This window comes from Cylas formicarius, unplaced genomic scaffold (genome assembly GCF_029955315.1).
Source record: "Cylas formicarius isolate icCylForm1 unplaced genomic scaffold, icCylForm1.1 PGA_scaffold_9__14_contigs__length_23061073, whole genome shotgun sequence".
In the NCBI taxonomy this organism is placed as follows: domain Eukaryota; kingdom Metazoa; phylum Arthropoda; class Insecta; order Coleoptera; family Brentidae; genus Cylas; species Cylas formicarius.
In genome coordinates, this window is record NW_026844365.1 from 21,001,753 (window position 1) to 21,028,193 (window position 26,441).

Consider the following 26,441-nt stretch of genomic DNA (forward strand, 5'->3'; position numbering starts at 1 on the left):
TCCTGAAGTAGTCGCGTTTTGACCTTCGTCACTGGGAATTTCTACTCGTGCTATATCCATTTCGCTTCTGCAAATGATTCCTGATGTATGTGATTGACTCACAAGAATTGTTTATTTATAGAAGGAATAGGCCACACCCAGTAGTAGTTTTATTGGATAATGCGAACTGTTGATAGTCATTAGAGTGTTTCTTAAGCTGGTACAGCTACCTGCTTCAATGTACCACCTAATTGTCATTAATTGTCAATTAGATCTCATTCCTAAAACGACTTTTTGTAGGGCATAATTTATTTTGTTGTAATTTTTCTGGCTATTTATGTTGTTATTTCTGAAGACATTATTTGTATATAAATATTTCTGAAGTTATTTGTTATTAGTTCCGATTAAAAACAGCTCACGTAGGAAGGCCGAGTTGTGCATATTTTGTAGTCATGTGCAGAGAGGTACACAGAAAAGCGCAGTATTCTTAAATTTCATAATTTCTGTTAAATAGTGTCGAGTTAAATATAACCTCATAGGCGTCGTTATTTATGAATGATAATGCCATAACATGTCGCTATTTGGTCCTTGGTAAGTAATAAAATTAATAATTACGAGTAGGTTTATATAAAATTATTCATGCAATAGTTAAGACGCTCAATAACTCGCGCCATTGTCTAGTTAACATTTAAATAAAAAAATATGAAAATGCAACTAAAAAAAGTACAATTCGGAAAACTCAATTACGTGTGAAATTTCAACTGTCCGCTATTATTTTTTACCTAATTACTAACTAAAAGTAATGACCGAAAAATCAAAGCCCACAAAAGTTAAAAGAGAAGAAACAGACAAAACTAATTTTTCAAGACTGTTATTTTCGGGTTTTGAATTTCTTATTTGGATTGTGCAATAATTTGGGTAGACCTGTACTTTTGTGTAAGCTGCGATTTAATCCCTTTTATTTTTGGAATCCGTTTGCTAATTCGAATAGCGAATAATTTTATGTCATTAATTGTCATTTAGATCTCATTCCTAGAACGAACTGTTGTAGGGCATAATATATTATGTTGAGATTTGTCTGGCTATTTATTTGTTATTAGTACCAATTAAAAACAGCTCACGTAGGAAAGCGGAGTGCTGCAGATATTGTAGTCTTAAATTTCATAAATCCTGTTAAATAGTGTCGAGTTAAATATAACCTCATAGGCGTCGCTATTTATCGCATAAAATATCGCTATTTGGTCATGGGTAAATAATAAAATTAATAATTACAATTATATTTATATTTCGTAAATAAAATAATTCATGCAATCATTAAGACGCTGAATAACTCGTGTCAGTGTCTAGTTGACATTTAAATTATAAAATACTAAACTATAATTATAAAATGTACAATTCTAAAAATCCAATTATAAACAAAATTCGTCTGGGGATATCAACGGAATCAGTTCAGGAACTGTTTCTATTAGAGGCACTGACTGTTCGTACAAAGCATTGTATAATTCTTTTGTGTTGTTCCACGGCGAATACGAAAAATTGGGAGTTTCGTACATACAACTTGGAAGGCTTTGGTTGCTCGATATATATGGGCCGCCAGAAACTTCACATTCATCCCTCGGCTTTTTTGATTTATTCCCTGATTTTTGGTATGGTGCATGTAAAAGGTTATGTAGATCTTCAGATTTACATTGTGTATCGCGATGTGAAAAATCTAGAGATTTTTCTACATCCGATGAAGGGACAAAGTTTGAGAAATAATTTGCAATGTGAGCCGCCGAATGCTTTTGTATATCAGACTCGCAAGTACCTCTCAGCTGTTTTCTCTTCTCCTTCATTCGTCGATTTTGAAACCAAATTTTTATTGTTCTTTCTTCTATGCCGAATTGTACGGCTAGTAGTTTACGGTTGCTAGCTGCAATGAAGCGTTCCTTTTTGAAGTAGTTTTCAAACGTTAGTAGCTGCTGCGATGTAAACTCGGTCCGTTTCTTGCGCTTCTTGGTTATTCCGCTATTCTGCGGTGAAATTGCAAACTCCATTTTGTCCAAAGCGTTTCCTGAAGTAGACGCGTTTTGACCTTCGTCACTGGGAATTTCTACTCGTGCTATATCCATTTCGCTTCTGCAAATGATTCCTGACGTATGTGATTGACTCACAAGAATTGTTTATTTATAGAAGGAATAGGCCACACCCAGTAGTAGTTTTATTGGATAATGCGAACTATTGATAGTCATTAGAGTGTTTCTTAAGCTGGTACAGCTACCTGCTTCAATGTAGCACCTAATTGTCATTAATTGTCACTTAGATCTCATTCCTAAAACGACATTTTGTAGGGCATAATTTATTTTGTTGTAATTTTTCTGGCTATTTATGTTGTTATTTCTGAAAACATTATTTGTATATAAATATTTCTGAAGTTATTTGTTATTAGTACCGATTAAAAACAGCTCGGGTAGGAAGGCCGAGTTGTGCAGATTTTGTAGTCATGTGCAGAGAGGTACACAGAAAAGCGCAGTATTCTTAAATTTCATAAATTCTGTTAAATAGTGTCGAGTTAAATATATCCTCATAGGCGTCGTTATTTATGAATGTTAATGCCATAACATGTCGCTATTGGGTCATTGGTAAGTAATAAAATTAATAATTAAGAGTAGGTTTATATAAAATTATTCATGCAATAGTTAAGACGCTCAATAACTCGCGCCATTGTCTAGTTAACATTTAAATAAAAAAATATGAAAATGCAACTAAAAAAAGTACAATTCGGAAAACTCAATTACGTGTGAAATTTCAACTGTCCGCTATTATTTTTTACCTAATTACTAACTAAAAGTAATGACCGAAAAATCAAAGCCCACAAAAGTTAAAAGAGAAAAAACAGACAAAACTAATTTTTCAAGACTGTTATTTTCGGGTTTTGAATTTCTTATTTGGATTGTGCAATAATTTTGGTAGACCTGTACTTTTGTGTAAGCTGCGATTTAATCCCTTTTATTTTTGGAATCCGTTTGCTAATTCGAATAGCGAATAATTTTATGTCATTAATTGTCATTTAGATCTCATTCCTAGAACGAACTGTTGTAGGGCATAATATATTATGTTGAGATTTGTCTGGCTATTTATTTGTTATTAGTACCAATTAAAAACAGCTCACGTAGGAAAGCGGAGTGCTGCAGATATTGTAGTCTTAAATTTCATAAATCCTGTTAAATAGTGTCGAGTTAAATATAACCTCATAGGCGTCGCTATTTATCGCATAAAATATCGCTATTTGGTCATGGGTAAATAATAAAATTAATAATTACAATTATATTTATATTTCGTAAATAAAATAATTCATGCAATCATTAAGACGCTGAATAACTCGTGTCAGTGTCTAGTTGACATTTAAATTATAAAATACTAAACTATAATTATAAAATGTACAATTCTAAAAATCCAATTATAAACAAAATTCGTCTGGGGATATCAACGGAATCAGTTCAGGAACTGTTTCTATTAGAGGCACTGACTGTTCGTACAAAGCATTGTATAATTCTTTTGTGTTGTTCCACGGCGAATACGAAAAATTGGGAGTTTCGTACATACAACTTGGAAGGCTTTGGTTGCTCGATATATATGGGCCGCCAGAAACTTCACATTCATCCCTCGGCTTTTTTGATTTATTCCCTGATTTTTGGTATGGTGCATGTAAAAGGTTATGTAGATCTTCAGATTTACATTGTGTATCGCGATGTGAAAAATCTAGAGATTTTTCTACATCCGATGAAGGGACAAAGTTTGAGAAATAATTTGCAATGTGAGCCGCCGAATGCTTTTGTATATCAGACTCGCAAGTACCTCTCAGCTGTTTTCTCTTCTCCTTCATTCGTCGATTTTGAAACCAAATTTTTATTGTTCTTTCTTCTATGCCGAATTGTACGGCTAGTAGTTTACGGTTGCTAGCTGCAATGAAGCGTTCCTTTTTGAAGTAGTTTTCAAACGTTAGTAGCTGCTGCGATGTAAACTCGGTCCGTTTCTTGCGCTTCTTGGTTATTCCGCTATTCTGCGGTGAAATTGCAAACTCCATTTTGTCCAAAGCGTTTCCTGAAGTAGTCGCGTTTTGACCTTCGTCACTGGGAATTTCTACTCGTGCTATATCCATTTCGCTTCTGCAAATGATTCCTGATGTATGTGATTGACTCACAAGAATTGTTTATTTATAGAAGGAATAGGCCACACCCAGTAGTAGTTTTATTGGATAATGCGAACTGTTGATAGTCATTAGAGTGTTTCTTAAGCTGGTACAGCTACCTGCTTCAATGTACCACCTAATTGTCATTAATTGTCAATTAGATCTCATTCCTAAAACGACTTTTTGTAGGGCATAATTTATTTTGTTGTAATTTTTCTGGCTATTTATGTTGTTATTTCTGAAGACATTATTTGTATATAAATATTTCTGAAGTTATTTGTTATTAGTTCCGATTAAAAACAGCTCACGTAGGAAGGCCGAGTTGTGCATATTTTGTAGTCATGTGCAGAGAGGTACACAGAAAAGCGCAGTATTCTTAAATTTCATAATTTCTGTTAAATAGTGTCGAGTTAAATATAACCTCATAGGCGTCGTTATTTATGAATGATAATGCCATAACATGTCGCTATTTGGTCCTTGGTAAGTAATAAAATTAATAATTACGAGTAGGTTTATATAAAATTATTCATGCAATAGTTAAGACGCTCAATAACTCGCGCCATTGTCTAGTTAACATTTAAATAAAAAAATATGAAAATGCAACTAAAAAAAGTACAATTCGGAAAACTCAATTACGTGTGAAATTTCAACTGTCCGCTATTATTTTTTACCTAATTACTAACTAAAAGTAATGACCGAAAAATCAAAGCCCACAAAAGTTAAAAGAGAAGAAACAGACAAAACTAATTTTTCAAGACTGTTATTTTCGGGTTTTGAATTTCTTATTTGGATTGTGCAATAATTTGGGTAGACCTGTACTTTTGTGTAAGCTGCGATTTAATCCCTTTTATTTTTGGAATCCGTTTGCTAATTCGAATAGCGAATAATTTTATGTCATTAATTGTCATTTAGATCTCATTCCTAGAACGAACTGTTGTAGGGCATAATATATTATGTTGAGATTTGTCTGGCTATTTATTTGTTATTAGTACCAATTAAAAACAGCTCACGTAGGAAAGCGGAGTGCTGCAGATATTGTAGTCTTAAATTTCATAAATCCTGTTAAATAGTGTCGAGTTAAATATAACCTCATAGGCGTCGCTATTTATCGCATAAAATATCGCTATTTGGTCATGGGTAAATAATAAAATTAATAATTACAATTATATTTATATTTCGTAAATAAAATAATTCATGCAATCATTAAGACGCTGAATAACTCGTGTCAGTGTCTAGTTGACATTTAAATTATAAAATACTAAACTATAATTATAAAATGTACAATTCTAAAAATCCAATTATAAACAAAATTCGTCTGGGGATATCAACGGAATCAGTTCAGGAACTGTTTCTATTAGAGGCACTGACTGTTCGTACAAAGCATTGTATAATTCTTTTGTGTTGTTCCACGGCGAATACGAAAAATTGGGAGTTTCGTACATACAACTTGGAAGGCTTTGGTTGCTCGATATATATGGGCCGCCAGAAACTTCACATTCATCCCTCGGCTTTTTTGATTTATTCCCTGATTTTTGGTATGGTGCATGTAAAAGGTTATGTAGATCTTCAGATTTACATTGTGTATCGCGATGTGAAAAATCTAGAGATTTTTCTACATCCGATGAAGGGACAAAGTTTGAGAAATAATTTGCAATGTGAGCCGCCGAATGCTTTTGTATATCAGACTCGCAAGTACCTCTCAGCTGTTTTCTCTTCTCCTTCATTCGTCGATTTTGAAACCAAATTTTTATTGTTCTTTCTTCTATGCCGAATTGTACGGCTAGTAGTTTACGGTTGCTAGCTGCAATGAAGCGTTCCTTTTTGAAGTAGTTTTCAAACGTTAGTAGCTGCTGCGATGTAAACTCGGTCCGTTTCTTGCGCTTCTTGGTTATTCCGCTATTCTGCGGTGAAATTGCAAACTCCATTTTGTCCAAAGCGTTTCCTGAAGTAGTCGCGTTTTGACCTTCGTCACTGGGAATTTCTACTCGTGCTATATCCATTTCGCTTCTGCAAATGATTCCTGATGTATGTGATTGACTCACAAGAATTGTTTATTTATAGAAGGAATAGGCCACACCCAGTAGTAGTTTTATTGGATAATGCGAACTGTTGATAGTCATTAGAGTGTTTCTTAAGCTGGTACAGCTACCTGCTTCAATGTACCACCTAATTGTCATTAATTGTCAATTAGATCTCATTCCTAAAACGACTTTTTGTAGGGCATAATTTATTTTGTTGTAATTTTTCTGGCTATTTATGTTGTTATTTCTGAAGACATTATTTGTATATAAATATTTCTGAAGTTATTTGTTATTAGTTCCGATTAAAAACAGCTCACGTAGGAAGGCCGAGTTGTGCATATTTTGTAGTCATGTGCAGAGAGGTACACAGAAAAGCGCAGTATTCTTAAATTTCATAATTTCTGTTAAATAGTGTCGAGTTAAATATAACCTCATAGGCGTCGTTATTTATGAATGATAATGCCATAACATGTCGCTATTTGGTCCTTGGTAAGTAATAAAATTAATAATTACGAGTAGGTTTATATAAAATTATTCATGCAATAGTTAAGACGCTCAATAACTCGCGCCATTGTCTAGTTAACATTTAAATAAAAAAATATGAAAATGCAACTAAAAAAAGTACAATTCGGAAAACTCAATTACGTGTGAAATTTCAACTGTCCGCTATTATTTTTTACCTAATTACTAACTAAAAGTAATGACCGAAAAATCAAAGCCCACAAAAGTTAAAAGAGAAGAAACAGACAAAACTAATTTTTCAAGACTGTTATTTTCGGGTTTTGAATTTCTTATTTGGATTGTGCAATAATTTGGGTAGACCTGTACTTTTGTGTAAGCTGCGATTTAATCCCTTTTATTTTTGGAATCCGTTTGCTAATTCGAATAGCGAATAATTTTATGTCATTAATTGTCATTTAGATCTCATTCCTAGAACGAACTGTTGTAGGGCATAATATATTATGTTGAGATTTGTCTGGCTATTTATTTGTTATTAGTACCGATTAAAAACAGTTCACGTAGGAAAGCGGAGTGCTGCAGATATTGTAGTCATGTGCAGAGAAGTACACAGAAAAGTGCAGTATTCTTAAATTTCATAAATCCTGTTAAATAGTGTCGAGTTAAATATAACCTCATAGGCGTCGCTATTTGTCGCATAAAATATCGCTATTTGGTCATGGGTAAATAATAAAATTAATAATTACAATTATATTTATATTTCGTAAATAAAATAATTCATGCAATCATTAAGACGCTGAATAACTCGCGTCAGTGTCTAGTTGACATTTAAATTATAAAATACTAAACTATAATTATAAAATGTACAATTCTAAAAATCCAATTATAAACAAAATTCGTCTAAGGATATCAACGGAATCAGTTCAGGAACTGTTTCTATTAGAGGCACTGACTGTTCATACAAAGCATTGTATAATTCTTTTGTGTTGTTCCACGGCGAATACGAAAAATTGGGAGTTTCGTACATACAACTTGGAAGGCTTTGGTTGCTCGATATATATGGGCCGCCAGAAACTTCACATTCATCCCTCGGCTTTTTTGATTTATTCCCTGATTTTTGGTACGGTGCATGTAAAAGGTTATGCAGATCTTCAGACTTCCATTGTGTATCGCGATGTGAAAAATCTAGAGATTTTTCTTCATCCGATGAAGGGACAAAGTTTGAGAAATAATTTAGTTAAAAGAGAAGAAACAGACAAAACTAATTTTTCAAGACTGTTATTTTCGGGTTTTGAATTTCTTATTTGGATTGTGCAATAATTTTGGTAGACCTGTACTTTTGTGTAAGCTGCGATTTAATCCCTTTTATTTTTGGAATCCGTTCGCTAATTCGAATAGCGAATAATTTTATGTCATTAAATGTCATTTAGATCTCATTCCTAGAACGAACTGTTGTAGGGCATAATATATTATGTTGAGATTTGCCTGGCTATTTATTTGTTATTAGTACCAATTAAAAACAGCTCACGTAGGAAAGCGGAGTGCTGCAGATATTGTAGTCTTAAATTTCATAATTTCTGTTAAATAGTGTCGAGTTAAATATAACCTCATAGGCATCGTTATTTATGAATGTTAATGCCATAACATGTCGCTATTTGGTCATTGGTAAGTAATAAAATTAATAATTACGAGTAGGTTTATATAAAATTATTCATGCAATAGTTAAGACGCTCAATAACTCGCGCCATTGTCTAGTTAACATTTAAATAAAAAAATATGAAAATGCAACTAAAAAAAGTACAATTCGGAAAACTCAATTACGTGTGAAATTTCAACTGTCCGCTATTATTTTTTACCTAATTACTAACTATTGTGCAATAATTTTGGTAGACCTGTACTTTTGTGTAAGCTGCGATTTAATCCCTTTTATTTTTGGAATCCGTTTGCTAATTCGAATAGCGAATAATTTTATGTCATTAATTGTCATTTAGATCTCATTCCTAGAACGAACTGTTGTAGGGCATAATATATTATGTTGAGATTTGCCTGGCTATTTATTTGTTATTAGTACCAATTAAAAACAGCTCACGTAGGAAAGCGGAGTGCTGCAGATATTGTAGTCATGTGCAGAGAAGTACACAGAAAAGTGCAGTATTCTTAAATTTCATAAATCCTGTTAAATAGTGTCGAGTTAAATATAACCTCATAGGCGTCGTTATTTATGAATGATAATGCCATAACATGTCGCTATTTGGTCATTGGTAAGTAATAAAATTAATAATTACGAGTAGGTTTATATAAAATTATTCATGCAATAGTTAAGACGCTCAATAACTCGCGCCATTGTCTAGTTAACATTTAAATAAAAAAATATGAAAATGCAACTAAAAAAAGTACAATTCGGAAAACTCAATTACGTGTGAAATTTCAACTGTCCGCTATTATTTTTTACCTAATTACTAACTAAAAGTAATGACCGAAAAATCAAAGCCCACAAAAGTTAAAAGAGAAGAAACAGACAAAACTAATTTTTCAAGACTGTTATTTTCGGGTTTTGAATTTCTTATTTGGATTGTGCAATAATTTTGGTAGACCTGTACTTTTGTGTAAGCTGCGATTTAATCCCTTTTATTTTTGGAATCCGTTTGCTAATTCGAATAGCGAATAATTTTATGTCATTAATTGTCATTTAGATCTCATTCCTAGAACGAACTGTTGTAGGGCATAATATATTATGTTGAGATTTGTCTGGCTATTTATTTGTTATTAGTACCAATTAAAAACAGCTCACGTAGGAAAGCGGAGTGCTGCAGATATTGTAGTAAATTTCATAAATCCTGTTAAATAGTGTTGAGTTAAATATAACCTCATAGGCGTCGCTATTTATCGCATAAAATATCGCTATTTGGTCATGGGTAAATAATAAAATTAATAATTACAATTATATTTATATTTCGTAAATAAAATAATTCATGCAATCATTAAGTCGCTGAATAACTCGCGTCAGTGTCTAGTTGACATTTAAATTATAAAATACTAAACTATAATTATAAAATGTACAATTCTAAAAATCCAATTATAAACAAAATTCGTCTGGGGATATCAACGGAATCAGTTCAGGAACTGTTTCTATTAGAGGCACTGACTGTTCATACAAAGCATTGTATAATTCTTTTGTGTTGTTCCACGGCGAATACGAAAAATTGGGAGTTTCGTACATACAACTTGGAAGGCTTTGGTTGCTCGATATATATGGGCCGCCAGAAACTTCACATTCATCCCTTGGCTTTTTTGATTTATTCCCTGATTTTTGGTACGGTGCATGTAAAAGGTTATGTAGATCTTCAGACTTCCATTGTGTATCGCGATGTGAAAAATCTAGAGATTTTTCTTCATCCGATGAAGGGACAAAGTTTGAGAAATAATTTGCAATGTGAGCCGCCGAATGCTTTTGTATATCAGACTCGCAAGTACCTCTCAGCTGTTTTCTCTTCTCCTTCATTCGTCGATTTTGAAACCAAATTTTTATTGTTCTTTCTTCTATGCCGAATTGTACGGCTAGTAGTTTACGGTTGCTAGCTGCAATGAAGCGTTCCTTTTTGAAGTAGTTTTCAAACGTTAGTAGCTGCTGCGATGTAAACTCGGTCCGTTTCTTGCGCTTCTTGGTTATTCCGCTATTCTGCGGTGAAATTGCAAACTCCATTTTGTCCAAAGCGTTTCCTGAAGTAGACGCGTTTTGACCTTCGTCACTGGGAATTTCTACTCGTGCTATATCCATTTCGCTTCTGCAAATGATTCCTGACGTATGTGATTGACTCACAAGAATTGTTTATTTATAGAAGGAATAGGCCACACCCAGTAGTAGTTTTATTGGATAATGCGAACTATTGATAGTCATTAGAGTGTTTCTTAAGCTGGTACAGCTACCTGCTTCAATGTAGCACCTAATTGTCATTAATTGTCACTTAGATCTCATTCCTAAAACGACATTTTGTAGGGCATAATTTATTTTGTTGTAATTTTTCTGGCTATTTATGTTGTTATTTCTGAAAACATTATTTGTATATAAATATTTCTGAAGTTATTTGTTATTAGTACCGATTAAAAACAGCTCGGGTAGGAAGGCCGAGTTGTGCAGATTTTGTAGTCATGTGCAGAGAGGTACACAGAAAAGCGCAGTATTCTTAAATTTCATAAATTCTGTTAAATAGTGTCGAGTTAAATATATCCTCATAGGCGTCGTTATTTATGAATGTTAATGCCATAACATGTCGCTATTTGGTCATTGGTAAGTAATAAAATTAATAATTACGAGTAGGTTTATATAAAATTATTCATGCAATAGTTAAGACGCTCAATAACTCGCGCCATTGTCTAGTTAACATTCAAATAAAAAAATATGAAAATGCAACTAAAAAAGTACAATTCGGAAAACTCAATTACGTGTGAAATTTCAACTGTCCGCTATTATTTTTTACCTAATTACTAATTTCTAACTAAAAGTAATGACCGAAAAATCAAAGCCCACAAAAGTTGAAAGAGAAGAAACAGACAAAACTAATTTTTCAAGACTGTTATTTTCGGGTTTTGAATTTCTTATTTGGATTGTGCAATAATTTTGGTAGACCTGTACTTTTGTGTAAGCTGCGATTTAATCCCTTTTATTGTTGGAATCCGTTTAATAATTCGAATAGCGAATAATTTTATGTCATTAATGGTCAATTAGATCTCATTCCTAGAACGAACTGTTGTAGGGCATAATATATTATGTTGTGATTTGCCTGGCTATTTATTTGTTATTAGTACCGATTAAAAACAGTTCACGTAGGAAAGCGGAGTGCTGCAGATATTGTAGTCATGTGCAGAGAAGTACACAGAAAAGTGCAGTATTCTTAAATTTCATAAATCCTGTTAAATAGTGTCGAGTTAAATATAACCTCATAGGCGTCGCTATTTGTCGCATAAAATATCGCTATTTGGTCATGGGTAAATAATAAAATTAATAATTACAATTATATTTATATTTCGTAAATAAAATAATTCATGCAATCATTAAGACGCTGAATAACTCGCGTCAGTGTCTAGTTGACATTTAAATTATAAAATACTAAACTATAATTATAAAATGTACAATTCTAAAAATCCAATTATAAACAAAATTCGTCTAAGGATATCAACGGAATCAGTTCAGGAACTGTTTCTATTAGAGGCACTGACTGTTCATACAAAGCATTGTATAATTCTTTTGTGTTGTTCCACGGCGAATACGAAAAATTGGGAGTTTCGTACATACAACTTGGAAGGCTTTGGTTGCTCGATATATATGGGCCGCCAGAAACTTCACATTCATCCCTCGGCTTTTTTGATTTATTCCCTGATTTTTGGTACGGTGCATGTAAAAGGTTATGCAGATCTTCAGACTTCCATTGTGTATCGCGATGTGAAAAATCTAGAGATTTTTCTTCATCCGATGAAGGGACAAAGTTTGAGAAATAATTTAGTTAAAAGAGAAGAAACAGACAAAACTAATTTTTCAAGACTGTTATTTTCGGGTTTTGAATTTCTTATTTGGATTGTGCAATAATTTTGGTAGACCTGTACTTTTGTGTAAGCTGCGATTTAATCCCTTTTATTTTTGGAATCCGTTTGCTAATTCGAATAGCGAATAATTTTATGTCATTAAATGTCATTTAGATCTCATTCCTAGAACGAACTGTTGTAGGGCATAATATATTATGTTGAGATTTGCCTGGCTATTTATTTGTTATTAGTACCAATTAAAAACAGCTCACGTAGGAAAGCGGAGTGCTGCAGATATTGTAGTCTTAAATTTCATAATTTCTGTTAAATAGTGTCGAGTTAAATATAACCTCATAGGCATCGTTATTTATGAATGTTAATGCCATAACATGTCGCTATTTGGTCATTGGTAAGTAATAAAATTAATAATTACGAGTAGGTTTATATAAAATTATTCATGCAATAGTTAAGACGCTCAATAACTCGCGCCATTGTCTAGTTAACATTTAAATAAAAAAATATGAAAATGCAACTAAAAAAAGTACAATTCGGAAAACTCAATTACGTGTGAAATTTCAACTGTCCGCTATTATTTTTTACCTAATTACTAACTATTGTGCAATAATTTTGGTAGACCTGTACTTTTGTGTAAGCTGCGATTTAATCCCTTTTATTTTTGGAATCCGTTTGCTAATTCGAATAGCGAATAATTTTATGTCATTAATTGTCATTTAGATCTCATTCCTAGAACGAACTGTTGTAGGGCATAATATATTATGTTGAGATTTGCCTGGCTATTTATTTGTTATTAGTACCAATTAAAAACAGCTCACGTAGGAAAGCGGAGTGCTGCAGATATTGTAGTCTTAAATTTCATAAATCCTGTTAAATAGTGTCGAGTTAAATATAACCTCATAGGCGTCGCTATTTATCGCATAAAATATCGCTATTTGGTCATGGGTAAATAATAAAATTAATAATTACAATTATATTTATATTTCGTAAATAAAATAATTCATGCAATCATTAAGACGCTGAATAACTCGCGTCAGTGTCTAGTTGACATTTAAATTATAAAATACTAAACTATAATTATAAAATGTACAATTCTAAAAATCCAATTATAAACAAAATTCGTCTGGGGATATCAACGGAATCAGTTCAGGAACTGTTTCTATTAGAGGCACTGACTGTTCATACAAAGCATTGTATAATTCTTTTGTGTTGTTCCACGGCGAATACGAAAAATTGGGAGTTTCGTACATACAACTTGGAAGGCTTTGGTTGCTCGATATATATGGGCCGCCAGAAACTTCACATTCATCCCTCGGCTTTTTTGATTTATTCCCTGATTTTTGGTACGGTGCATGTAAAAGGTTATGTAGATCTTCAGACTTCCATTGTGTATCGCGATGTGAAAAATCTAGAGATTTTTCTTCATCCGATGAAGGGACAAAGTTTGAGAAATAATTTGCAATGTGAGCCGCCGAATGCTTTTGTATATCAGACTCGCAAGTACCTCTCAGCTGTTTTCTCTTCTCCTTCATTCGTCGATTTTGAAACCAAATTTTTATTGTTCTTTCTTCTATGCCGAATTGTACGGCTAGTAGTTTACGGTTGCTAGCTGCAATGAAGCGTTCCTTTTTGAAGTAGTTTTCAAACGTTAGTAGCTGCTGCGATGTAAACTCGGTCCGTTTCTTGCGCTTCTTGGTTATTCCGCTATTCTGCGGTGAAATTGCAAACTCCATTTTGTCCAAAGCGTTTCCTGAAGTAGACGCGTTTTGACCTTCGTCACTGGGAATTTCTACTCGTGCTATATCCATTTCGCTTCTGCAAATGATTCCTGACGTATGTGATTGACTCACAAGAATTGTTTATTTATAGAAGGAATAGGCCACACCCAGTAGTAGTTTTATTGGATAATGCGAACTATTGATAGTCATTAGAGTGTTTCTTAAGCTGGTACAGCTACCTGCTTCAATGTAGCACCTAATTGTCATTAATTGTCACTTAGATCTCATTCCTAAAACGACATTTTGTAGGGCATAATTTATTTTGTTGTAATTTTTCTGGCTATTTATGTTGTTATTTCTGAAAACATTATTTGTATATAAATATTTCTGAAGTTATTTGTTATTAGTACCGATTAAAAACAGCTCGGGTAGGAAGGCCGAGTTGTGCAGATTTTGTAGTCATGTGCAGAGAGGTACACAGAAAAGCGCAGTATTCTTAAATTTCATAAATTCTGTTAAATAGTGTCGAGTTAAATATATCCTCATAGGCGTCGTTATTTATGAATGTTAATGCCATAACATGTCGCTATTTGGTCATTGGTAAGTAATAAAATTAATAATTACGAGTAGGTTTATATAAAATTATTCATGCAATAGTTAAGACGCTCAATAACTCGCGCCATTGTCTAGTTAACATTCAAATAAAAAAATATGAAAATGCAACTAAAAAAGTACAATTCGGAAAACTCAATTACGTGTGAAATTTCAACTGTCCGCTATTATTTTTTACCTAATTACTAATTTCTAACTAAAAGTAATGACCGAAAAATCAAAGCCCACAAAAGTTGAAAGAGAAGAAACAGACAAAACTAATTTTTCAAGACTGTTATTTTCGGGTTTTGAATTTCTTATTTGGATTGTGCAATAATTTTGGTAGACCTGTACTTTTGTGTAAGCTGCGATTTAATCCCTTTTATTGTTGGAATCCGTTTAATAATTCGAATAGCGAATAATTTTATGTCATTAATGGTCAATTAGATCTCATTCCTAGAACGAACTGTTGTAGGGCATAATATATTATGTTGTGATTTGCCTGGCTATTTATTTGTTATTAGTACCGATTAAAAACAGTTCACGTAGGAAAGCGGAGTGCTGCAGATATTGTAGTCATGTGCAGAGAAGTACACAGAAAAGTGCAGTATTCTTAAATTTCATAAATCCTGTTAAATAGTGTCGAGTTAAATATAACCTCATAGGCGTCGCTATTTGTCGCATAAAATATCGCTATTTGGTCATGGGTAAATAATAAAATTAATAATTACAATTATATTTATATTTCGTAAATAAAATAATTCATGCAATCATTAAGACGCTGAATAACTCGCGTCAGTGTCTAGTTGACATTTAAATTATAAAATACTAAACTATAATTATAAAATGTACAATTCTAAAAATCCAATTATAAACAAAATTCGTCTGGGGATATCAACGGAATCAGTTCAGGAACTGTTTCTATTAGAGGCACTGACTGTTCATACAAAGCATTGTATGATTCTTTTGTGTTGTTCCACGGCGAATACGAAAAATTGGGAGTTTCGTACATACAACTTGGAAGGCTTTGGTTGCTCGATATATATGGGCCGCCAGAAACTTCACATTCATCCCTTGGCTTTTTTGATTTATTCCCTGATTTTTGGTACGGTGCATGTAAAAGGTTATGTAGATCTTCAGACTTCCATTGTGTATCGCGATGTGAAAAATCTAGAGATTTTTCTTCATCCGATGAAGGGACAAAGTTTGAGAAATAATTTGCAATGTGAGCCGCCGAATGCTTTTGTATATCAGACTCGCAAGTACCTCTCAGCTGTTTTCTCTTCTCCTTCATTCGTCGATTTTGAAACCAAATTTTTATTGTTCTTTCTTCTATGCCGAATTGTACGGCTAGTAGTTTACGGTTGCTAGCTGCAATGAAGCGTTCCTTTTTGAAGTAGTTTTCAAACGTTAGTAGCTGCTGCGATGTAAACTCGGTCCGTTTCTTGCGCTTCTTGGTTATTCCGCTATTCTGCGGTGAAATTGCAAACTCCATTTTGTCCAAAGCGTTTCCTGAAGTAGACGCGTTTTGACCTTCGTCACTGGGAATTTCTACTCGTGCTATATCCATTTCGCTTCTGCAAATGATTCCTGACGTATGTGATTGACTCACAAGAATTGTTTATTTATAGAAGGAATAGGCCACACCCAGTAGTAGTTTTATTGGATAATGCGAACTATTGATAGTAATTAGAGTGTTTCTTAAGCTGGTACAGCTACCTGCTTCAATGTAGCACCTAATTGTCATTAATTGTCACTTAGATCTCATTCCTAAAACGACATTTTGTAGGGCATAATTTATTTTGTTGTAATTTTTCTGGCTATTTATGTTGTTATTTCTGAAAACATTATTTGTATATAAATATTTCTGAAGTTATTTGTTATTAGTACCGATTAAAAACAGCTCACGTAGGAAGGCCGAGTTGTGCATATTTTGTAGTCATGTGCAGAGAGGTACACAGAAAAGCGCAGTATTCTTAAATTTCATAATTTCTGTTAAATAGTGTCGAGTTAAATATAACCTCATAGGCGTCGTTATTTATGAATGTTAATGCCATAACATGTCGCTATTTGGTCATTGGTAAGTAATAAAATTAATAATTACGAGTAGGTTTATATAAAATTATTCATGCAATAGTTAAGACGCTCAATAACTCGCGCCATTGTCTAGTTAACATTTAAATAAAAAAATATGAAAATGCAACTAAAAAAAGTACAATTCGGAAAACTCAATTACGTGTGAAATTTCAACTGTCCGCTATTATTTTTTACCTAATTACTAACTAAAAGTAATGACCGAAAAATCAAAGCCCACAAAAGTTAAAAGAGAAGAAACAGACAAAACTAATTTTTCAAGACTGTTATTTTCGGGTTTTGAATTTCTTATTTGGATTGTGCAATAATTTTGGTAGACCTGTACTTTTGTGTAAGCTGCGATTTAATCCCTTTTATTTTTGGAATCCGTTTGCTAATTCGAATAGCGAATAATTTTATGTCATTAATTGTCATTTAGATCTCATTCCTAGAACGAACTGTTGTAGGGCATAATATATTATGTTGAGATTTGTCTGGCTATTTATTTGTTATTAGTACCAATTAAAAACAGCTCACGTAGGAAAGCGGAGTGCTGCAGATATTGTAGTAAATTTCATAAATCCTGTTAAATAGTGTTGAGTTAAATATAACCTCATAGGCGTCGCTATTTATCGCATAAAATATCGCTATTTGGTCATGGGTAAATAATAAAATTAATAATTACAATTATATTTATATTTCGTAAATAAAATAATTCATGCAATCATTAAGTCGCTGAATAACTCGCGTCAGTGTCTAGTTGACATTTAAATTATAAAATACTAAACTATAATTATAAAATGTACAATTCTAAAAATCCAATTATAAACAAAATTCGTCTGGGGATATCAACGGAATCAGTTCAGGAACTGTTTCTATTAGAGGCACTGACTGTTCATACAAAGCATTGTATAATTCTTTTGTGTTGTTCCACGGCGAATACGAAAAATTGGGAGTTTCGTACATACAACTTGGAAGGCTTTGGTTGCTCGATATATATGGGCCGCCAGAAACTTCACATTCATCCCTTGGCTTTTTTGATTTATTCCCTGATTTTTGGTACGGTGCATGTAAAAGGTTATGTAGATCTTCAGACTTCCATTGTGTATCGCGATGTGAAAAATCTAGAGATTTTTCTTCATCCGATGAAGGGACAAAGTTTGAGAAATAATTTGCAATGTGAGCCGCCGAATGCTTTTTTATATCAGACTCGCAAGTACCTCTCAGCTGTTTTCTCTTCTCCTTCATTCGTCGATTTTGAAACCAAATTTTTATTGTTCTTTCTTCTATGCCGAATTGTACGGCTAGTAGTTTACGGTTGCTAGCTGCAATGAAGCGTTCCTTTTTGAAGTAGTTTTCAAACGTTAGTAGCTGCTGCGATGTAAACTCGGTCCGTTTCTTGCGCTTCTTGGTTATTCCGCTATTCTGCGGTGAAATTGCAAACTCCATTTTGTCCAAAGCGTTTCCTGAAGTAGACGCGTTTTGACCTTCGTCACTGGGAATTTCTACTCGTGCTATATCCATTTCGCTTCTGCAAATGATTCCTGACGTATGTGATTGACTCACAAGAATTGTTTATTTATAGAAGGAATAGGCCACACCCAGTAGTAGTTTTATTGGATAATGCGAACTATTGATAGTCATTAGAGTGTTTCTTAAGCTGGTACAGCTACCTGCTTCAATGTAGCACCTAATTGTCATTAATTGTCACTTAGATCTCATTCCTAAAACGACATTTTGTAGGGCATAATTTATTTTGTTGTAATTTTTCTGGCTATTTATGTTGTTATTTCTGAAAACATTATTTGTATATAAATATTTCTGAAGTTATTTGTTATTAGTACCGATTAAAAACAGCTCGGGTAGGAAGGCCGAGTTGTGCAGATTTTGTAGTCATGTGCAGAGAGGTACACAGAAAAGCGCAGTATTCTTAAATTTCATAAATTCTGTTAAATAGTGTCGAGTTAAATATATCCTCATAGGCGTCGTTATTTATGAATGTTAATGCCATAACATGTCGCTATTTGGTCATTGGTAAGTAATAAAATTAATAATTACGAGTAGGTTTATATAAAATTATTCATGCAATAGTTAAGACGCTCAATAACTCGCGCCATTGTCTAGTTAACATTCAAATAAAAAAATATGAAAATGCAACTAAAAAAGTACAATTCGGAAAACTCAATTACGTGTGAAATTTCAACTGTCCGCTATTATTTTTTACCTAATTACTAATTTCTAACTAAAAGTAATGACCGAAAAATCAAAGCCCACAAAAGTTGAAAGAGAAGAAACAGACAAAACTAATTTTTCAAGACTGTTATTTTCGGGTTTTGAATTTCTTATTTGGATTGTGCAATAATTTTGGTAGACCTGTACTTTTGTGTAAGCTGCGATTTAATCCCTTTTATTGTTGGAATCCGTTTAATAATTCGAATAGCGAATAATTTTATGTCATTAATGGTCAATTAGATCTCATTCCTAGAACGAACTGTTGTAGGGCATAATATATTATGTTGTGATTTGCCTGGCTATTTATTTGTTATTAGTACCGATTAAAAACAGTTCACGTAGGAAAGCGGAGTGCTGCAGATATTGTAGTCATGTGCAGAGAAGTACACAGAAAAGTGCAGTATTCTTAAATTTCATAAATCCTGTTAAATAGTGTCGAGTTAAATATAACCTCATAGGCGTCGCTATTTGTCGCATAAAATATCGCTATTTGGTCATGGGTAAATAATAAAATTAATAATTACAATTATATTTATATTTCGTAAATAAAATAATTCATGCAATCATTAAGACGCTGAATAACTCGCGTCAGTGTCTAGTTGACATTTAAATTATAAAATACTAAACTATAATTATAAAATGTACAATTCTAAAAATCCAATTATAAACAAAATTCGTCTGGGGATATCAACGGAATCAGTTCAGGAACTGTTTCTATTAGAGGCACTGACTGTTCATACAAAGCATTGTATAATTCTTTTGTGTTGTTCCACGGCGAATACGAAAAATTGGGAGTTTCGTACATACAACTTGGAAGGCTTTGGTTGCTCGATATATATGGGCCGCCAGAAACTTCACATTCATCCCTTGGCTTTTTTGATTTATTCCCTGATTTTTGGTACGGTGCATGTAAAAGGTTATGTAGATCTTCAGACTTCCATTGTGTATCGCGATGTGAAAAATCTAGAGATTTTTCTTCATCCGATGAAGGGACAAAGTTTGAGAAATAATTTGCAATGTGAGCCGCCGAATGCTTTTGTATATCAGACTCGCAAGTACCTCTCAGCTGTTTTCTCTTCTCCTTCATTCGTCGATTTTGAAACCAAATTTTTATTGTTCTTTCTTCTATGCCGAATTGTACGGCTAGTAGTTTACGGTTGCTAGCTGCAATGAAGCGTTCCTTTTTGAAGTAGTTTTCAAACGTTAGTAGCTGCTGCGATGTAAACTCGGTCCGTTTCTTGCGCTTCTTGGTTATTCCGCTATTCTGCGGTGAAATTGCAAACTCCATTTTGTCCAAAGCGTTTCCTGAAGTAGACGCGTTTTGACCTTCGTCACTGGGAATTTCAACTCGTGCTATATCCATTTCGCTTCTGCAAATGATTCCTGACGTATGTGATTGACTCACAAGAATTGTTTATTTATAGAAGGAATAGGCCACACCCAGTAGTAGTTTTATTGGATAATGCGAACTATTGATAGTAATTAGAGTGTTTCTTAAGCTGGTACAGCTACCTGCTTCAATGTAGCACCTAATTGTCATTAATTGTCACTTAGATCTCATTCCTAAAACGACATTTTGTAGGGCATAATTTATTTTGTTGTAATTTTTCTGGCTATTTATGTTGTTATTTCTGAAAACATTATTTGTATATAAATATTTCTGAAGTTATTTGTTATTAGTACCGATTAAAAACAGCTCACGTAGGAAGGCCGAGTTGTGCATATTTTGTAGTCATGTGCAGAGAGGTACACAGAAAAGCGCAGTATTCTTAAATTTCATAATTTCTGTTAAATAGTGTCGAGTTAAATATAACCTCATAGGCGTCGTTATTTATGAATGTTAATGCCATAACATGTCGCTATTTGGTCATTGGTAAGTAATAAAATTAATAATTACGAGTAGGTTTATATAAAATTATTCATGCAATAGTTAAGACGCTCAATAACTCGCGCCATTGTCTAGTTAACATTTAAATAAAAAAATATGAAAATGCAACTAAAAAAAGTACAATTCGGAAAACTCAATTACGTGTGAAATTTCAACTGTCCGCTATTATTTTTTACCTAATTACTAACTAAAAGTAATGACCGAAAAATCAAAGCCCACAAAAGTTAAAAGAGAAGAAACAGACAAAACTAATTTTTCAAGACTGTTATTTTCGGGTTTTGAATTTCTTATTTGGATTGTGCAATAATTTTGGTAGACCTGTACTTTTGTGTAAGCTGCGATTTAATCCCTTTTATTTTTGGAATCCGTTTGCTAATTCGAATAGCGAATAATTTTATGTCATTAATTGTCATTTAGATCTCATTCCTAGAACGAACTGTTGTAGGGCATAATATATTATGTTGAGATTTGTCTGGCTATTTATTTGTTATTAGTACCAATTAAAAACAGCTCACGTAGGAAAGCGGAGTGCTGCAGATATTGTAGTAAATTTCATAAATCCTGTTAAATAGTGTTGAGTTAAATATAACCTCATAGGCGTCGCTATTTATCGCATAAAATATCGCTATTTGGTCATGGGTAAATAATAAAATTAATAATTACAATTATATTTATATTTCGTAAATAAAATAATTCATGCAATCATTAAGTCGCTGAATAACTCGCGTCAGTGTCTAGTTGACATTTAAATTATAAAATACTAAACTATAATTATAAAATGTACAATTCTAAAAATCCAATTATAAACAAAATTCGTCTGGGGATATCAACGGAATCAGTTCAGGAACTGTTTCTATTAGAGGCACTGACTGTTCATACAAAGCATTGTATAATTCTTTTGTGTTGTTCCACGGCGAATACGAAAAATTGGGAGTTTCGTACATACAACTTGGAAGGCTTTGGTTGCTCGATATATATGGGCCGCCAGAAACTTCACATTCATCCCTTGGCTTTTTTGATTTATTCCCTGATTTTTGGTACGGTGCATGTAAAAGGTTATGTAGATCTTCAGACTTCCATTGTGTATCGCGATGTGAAAAATCTAGAGATTTTTCTTCATCCGATGAAGGGACAAAGTTTGAGAAATAATTTGCAATGTGAGCCGCCGAATGCTTTTTTATATCAGACTCGCAAGTACCTCTCAGCTGTTTTCTCTTCTCCTTCATTCGTCGATTTTGAAACCAAATTTTTATTGTTCTTTCTTCTATGCCGAATTGTACGGCTAGTAGTTTACGGTTGCTAGCTGCAATGAAGCGTTCCTTTTTGAAGTAGTTTTCAAACGTTAGTAGCTGCTGCGATGTAAACTCGGTCCGTTTCTTGCGCTTCTTGGTTATTCCGCTATTCTGCGGTGAAATTGCAAACTCCATTTTGTCCAAAGCGTTTCCTGAAGTAGACGCGTTTTGACCTTCGTCACTGGGAATTTCTACTCGTGCTATATCCATTTCGCTTCTGCAAATGATTCCTGACGTATGTGATTGACTCACAAGAATTGTTTATTTATAGAAGGAATAGGCCACACCCAGTAGTAGTTTTATTGGATAATGCGAACTATTGATAGTCATTAGAGTGTTTCTTAAGCTGGTACAGCTACCTGCTTCAATGTAGCACCTAATTGTCATTAATTGTCACTTAGATCTCATTCCTAAAACGACATTTTGTAGGGCATAATTTATTTTGTTGTAATTTTTCTGGCTATTTATGTTGTTATTTCTGAAAACATTATTTGTATATAAATATTTCTGAAGTTATTTGTTATTAGTACCGATTAAAAACAGCTCGGGTAGGAAGGCCGAGTTGTGCAGATTTTGTAGTCATGTGCAGAGAGGTACACAGAAAAGCGCAGTATTCTTAAATTTCATAAATTCTGTTAAATAGTGTCGAGTTAAATATATCCTCATAGGCGTCGTTATTTATGAATGTTAATGCCATAACATGTCGCTATTTGGTCATTGGTAAGTAATAAAATTAATAATTACGAGTAGGTTTATATAAAATTATTCATGCAATAGTTAAGACGCTCAATAACTCGCGCCATTGTCTAGTTAACATTCAAATAAAAAAATATGAAAATGCAACTAAAAAAGTACAATTCGGAAAACTCAATTACGTGTGAAATTTCAACTGTCCGCTATTATTTTTTACCTAATTACTAACTAAAAGTAATGACCGAAAAATCAAAGCCCACAAAAGTTAAAAGAGAAGAAACAGACAAAACTAATTTTTCAAGACTGTTATTTTCGGGTTTTGAATTTCTTATTTGGATTGTGCAATAATTTTGGTAGACCTGTACTTTTGTGTAAGCTGCGATTTAATCCCTTTTATTTTTGGAATCCGTTTGCTAATTCGAATAGCGAATAATTTTATGTCATTAATTGTCATTTAGATCTCATTCCTAGAACGAACTGTTGTAGGGCATAATATATTATGTTGAGATTTGTCTGGCTATTTATTTGTTATTAGTACCAATTAAAAACAGCTCACGTAGGAAAGCGGAGTGCTGCAGATATTGTAGTAAATTTCATAAATCCTGTTAAATAGTGTTGAGTTAAATATAACCTCATAGGCGTCGCTATTTATCGCATAAAATATCGCTATTTGGTCATGGGTAAATAATAAAATTAATAATTACAATTATATTTATATTTCGTAAATAAAATAATTCATGCAATCATTAAGTCGCTGAATAACTCGCGTCAGTGTCTAGTTGACATTTAAATTATAAAATACTAAACTATAATTATAAAATGTACAATTCTAAAAATCCAATTATAAACAAAATTCGTCTGGGGATATCAACGGAATCAGTTCAGGAACTGTTTCTATTAGAGGCACTGACTGTTCATACAAAGCATTGTATAATTCTTTTGTGTTGTTCCACGGCGAATACGAAAAATTGGGAGTTTCGTACATACAACTTGGAAGGCTTTGGTTGCTCGATATATATGGGCCGCCAGAAACTTCACATTCATCCCTTGGCTTTTTTGATTTATTCCCTGATTTTTGGTACGGTGCATGTAAAAGGTTATGTAGATCTTCAGACTTCCATTGTGTATCGCGATGTGAAAAATCTAGAGATTTTTCTTCATCCGATGAAGGGACAAAGTTTGAGAAATAATTTGCAATGTGAGCCGCCGAATGCTTTTTTATATCAGACTCGCAAGTACCTCTCAGCTGTTTTCTCTTCTCCTTCATTCGTCGATTTTGAAACCAAATTTTTATTGTTCTTTCTTCTATGCCGAATTGTACGGCTAGTAGTTTACGGTTGCTAGCTGCAATGAAGCGTTCCTTTTTGAAGTAGTTTTCAAACGTTAGTAGCTGCTGCGATGTAAACTCGGTCCGTTTCTTGCGCTTCTTGGTTATTCCGCTATTCTGCGGTGAAATTGCAAACTCCATTTTGTCCAAAGCGTTTCCTGAAGTAGACGCGTTTTGACCTTCGTCACTGGGAATTTCTACTCGTGCTATATCCATTTCGCTTCTGCAAATGATTCCTGACGTATGTGATTGACTCACAAGAATTGTTTATTTATAGAAGGAATAGGCCACACCCAGTAGTAGTTTTATTGGATAATGCGAACTATTGATAGTCATTAGAGTGTTTCTTAAGCTGGTACAGCTACCTGCTTCAATGTAGCACCTAATTGTCATTAATTGTCACTTAGATCTCATTCCTAAAACGACATTTTGTAGGGCATAATTTATTTTGTTGTAATTTTTCTGGCTATTTATGTTGTTATTTCTGAAAACATTATTTGTATATAAATATTTCTGAAGTTATTTGTTATTAGTACCGATTAAAAACAGCTCGGGTAGGAAGGCCGAGTTGTGCAGATTTTGTAGTCATGTGCAGAGAGGTACACAGAAAAGCGCAGTATTCTTAAATTTCATAAATTCTGTTAAATAGTGTCGAGTTAAATATATCCTCATAGGCGTCGTTATTTATGAATGTTAATGCCATAACATGTCGCTATTTGGTCATTGGTAAGTAATAAAATTAATAATTACGAGTAGGTTTATATAAAATTATTCATGCAATAGTTAAGACGCTCAATAACTCGCGCCATTGTCTAGTTAACATTCAAATAAAAAAATATGAAAATGCAACTAAAAAAGTACAATTCGGAAAACTCAATTACGTGTGAAATTTCAACTGTCCGCTATTATTTTTTACCTAATTACTAATTTCTAACTAAAAGTAATGACCGAAAAATCAAAGCCCACAAAAGTTGAAAGAGAAGAAACAGACAAAACTAATTTTTCAAGACTGTTATTTTCGGGTTTTGAATTTCTTATTTGGATTGTGCAATAATTTTGGTAGACCTGTACTTTTGTGTAAGCTGCGATTTAATCCCTTTTATTGTTGGAATCCGTTTAATAATTCGAATAGCGAATAATTTTATGTCATTAATGGTCAATTAGATCTCATTCCTAGAACGAACTGTTGTAGGGCATAATATATTATGTTGTGATTTGCCTGGCTATTTATTTGTTATTAGTACCGATTAAAAACAGTTCACGTAGGAAAGCGGAGTGCTGCAGATATTGTAGTCATGTGCAGAGAAGTACACAGAAAAGTGCAGTATTCTTAAATTTCATAAATCCTGTTAAATAGTGTCGAGTTAAATATAACCTCATAGGCGTCGCTATTTGTCGCATAAAATATCGCTATTTGGTCATGGGTAAATAATAAAATTAATAATTACAATTATATTTATATTTCGTAAATAAAATAATTCATGCAATCATTAAGACGCTGAATAACTCGCGTCAGTGTCTAGTTGACATTTAAATTATAAAATACTAAACTATAATTATAAAATGTACAATTCTAAAAATCCAATTATAAACAAAATTCGTCTGGGGATATCAACGGAATCAGTTCAGGAACTGTTTCTATTAGAGGCACTGACTGTTCATACAAAGCATTGTATAATTCTTTTGTGTTGTTCCACGGCGAATACGAAAAATTGGGAGTTTCGTACATACAACTTGGAAGGCTTTGGTTGCTCGATATATATGGGCCGCCAGAAACTTCACATTCATCCCTTGGCTTTTTTGATTTATTCCCTGATTTTTGGTACGGTGCATGTAAAAGGTTATGTAGATCTTCAGACTTCCATTGTGTATCGCGATGTGAAAAATCTAGAGATTTTTCTTCATCCGATGAAGGGACAAAGTTTGAGAAATAATTTGCAATGTGAGCCGCCGAATGCTTTTGTATATCAGACTCGCAAGTACCTCTCAGCTGTTTTCTCTTCTCCTTCATTCGTCGATTTTGAAACCAAATTTTTATTGTTCTTTCTTCTATGCCGAATTGTACGGCTAGTAGTTTACGGTTGCTAGCTGCAATGAAGCGTTCCTTTTTGAAGTAGTTTTCAAACGTTAGTAGCTGCTGCGATGTAAACTCGGTCCGTTTCTTGCGCTTCTTGGTTATTCCGCTATTCTGCGGTGAAATTGCAAACTCCATTTTGTCCAAAGCGTTTCCTGAAGTAGACGCGTTTTGACCTTCGTCACTGGGAATTTCTACTCGTGCTATATCCATTTCGCTTCTGCAAATGATTCCTGACGTATGTGATTGACTCACAAGAATTGTTTATTTATAGAAGGAATAGGCCACACCCAGTAGTAGTTTTATTGGATAATGCGAACTATTGATAGTAATTAGAGTGTTTCTTAAGCTGGTACAGCTACCTGCTTCAATGTAGCACCTAATTGTC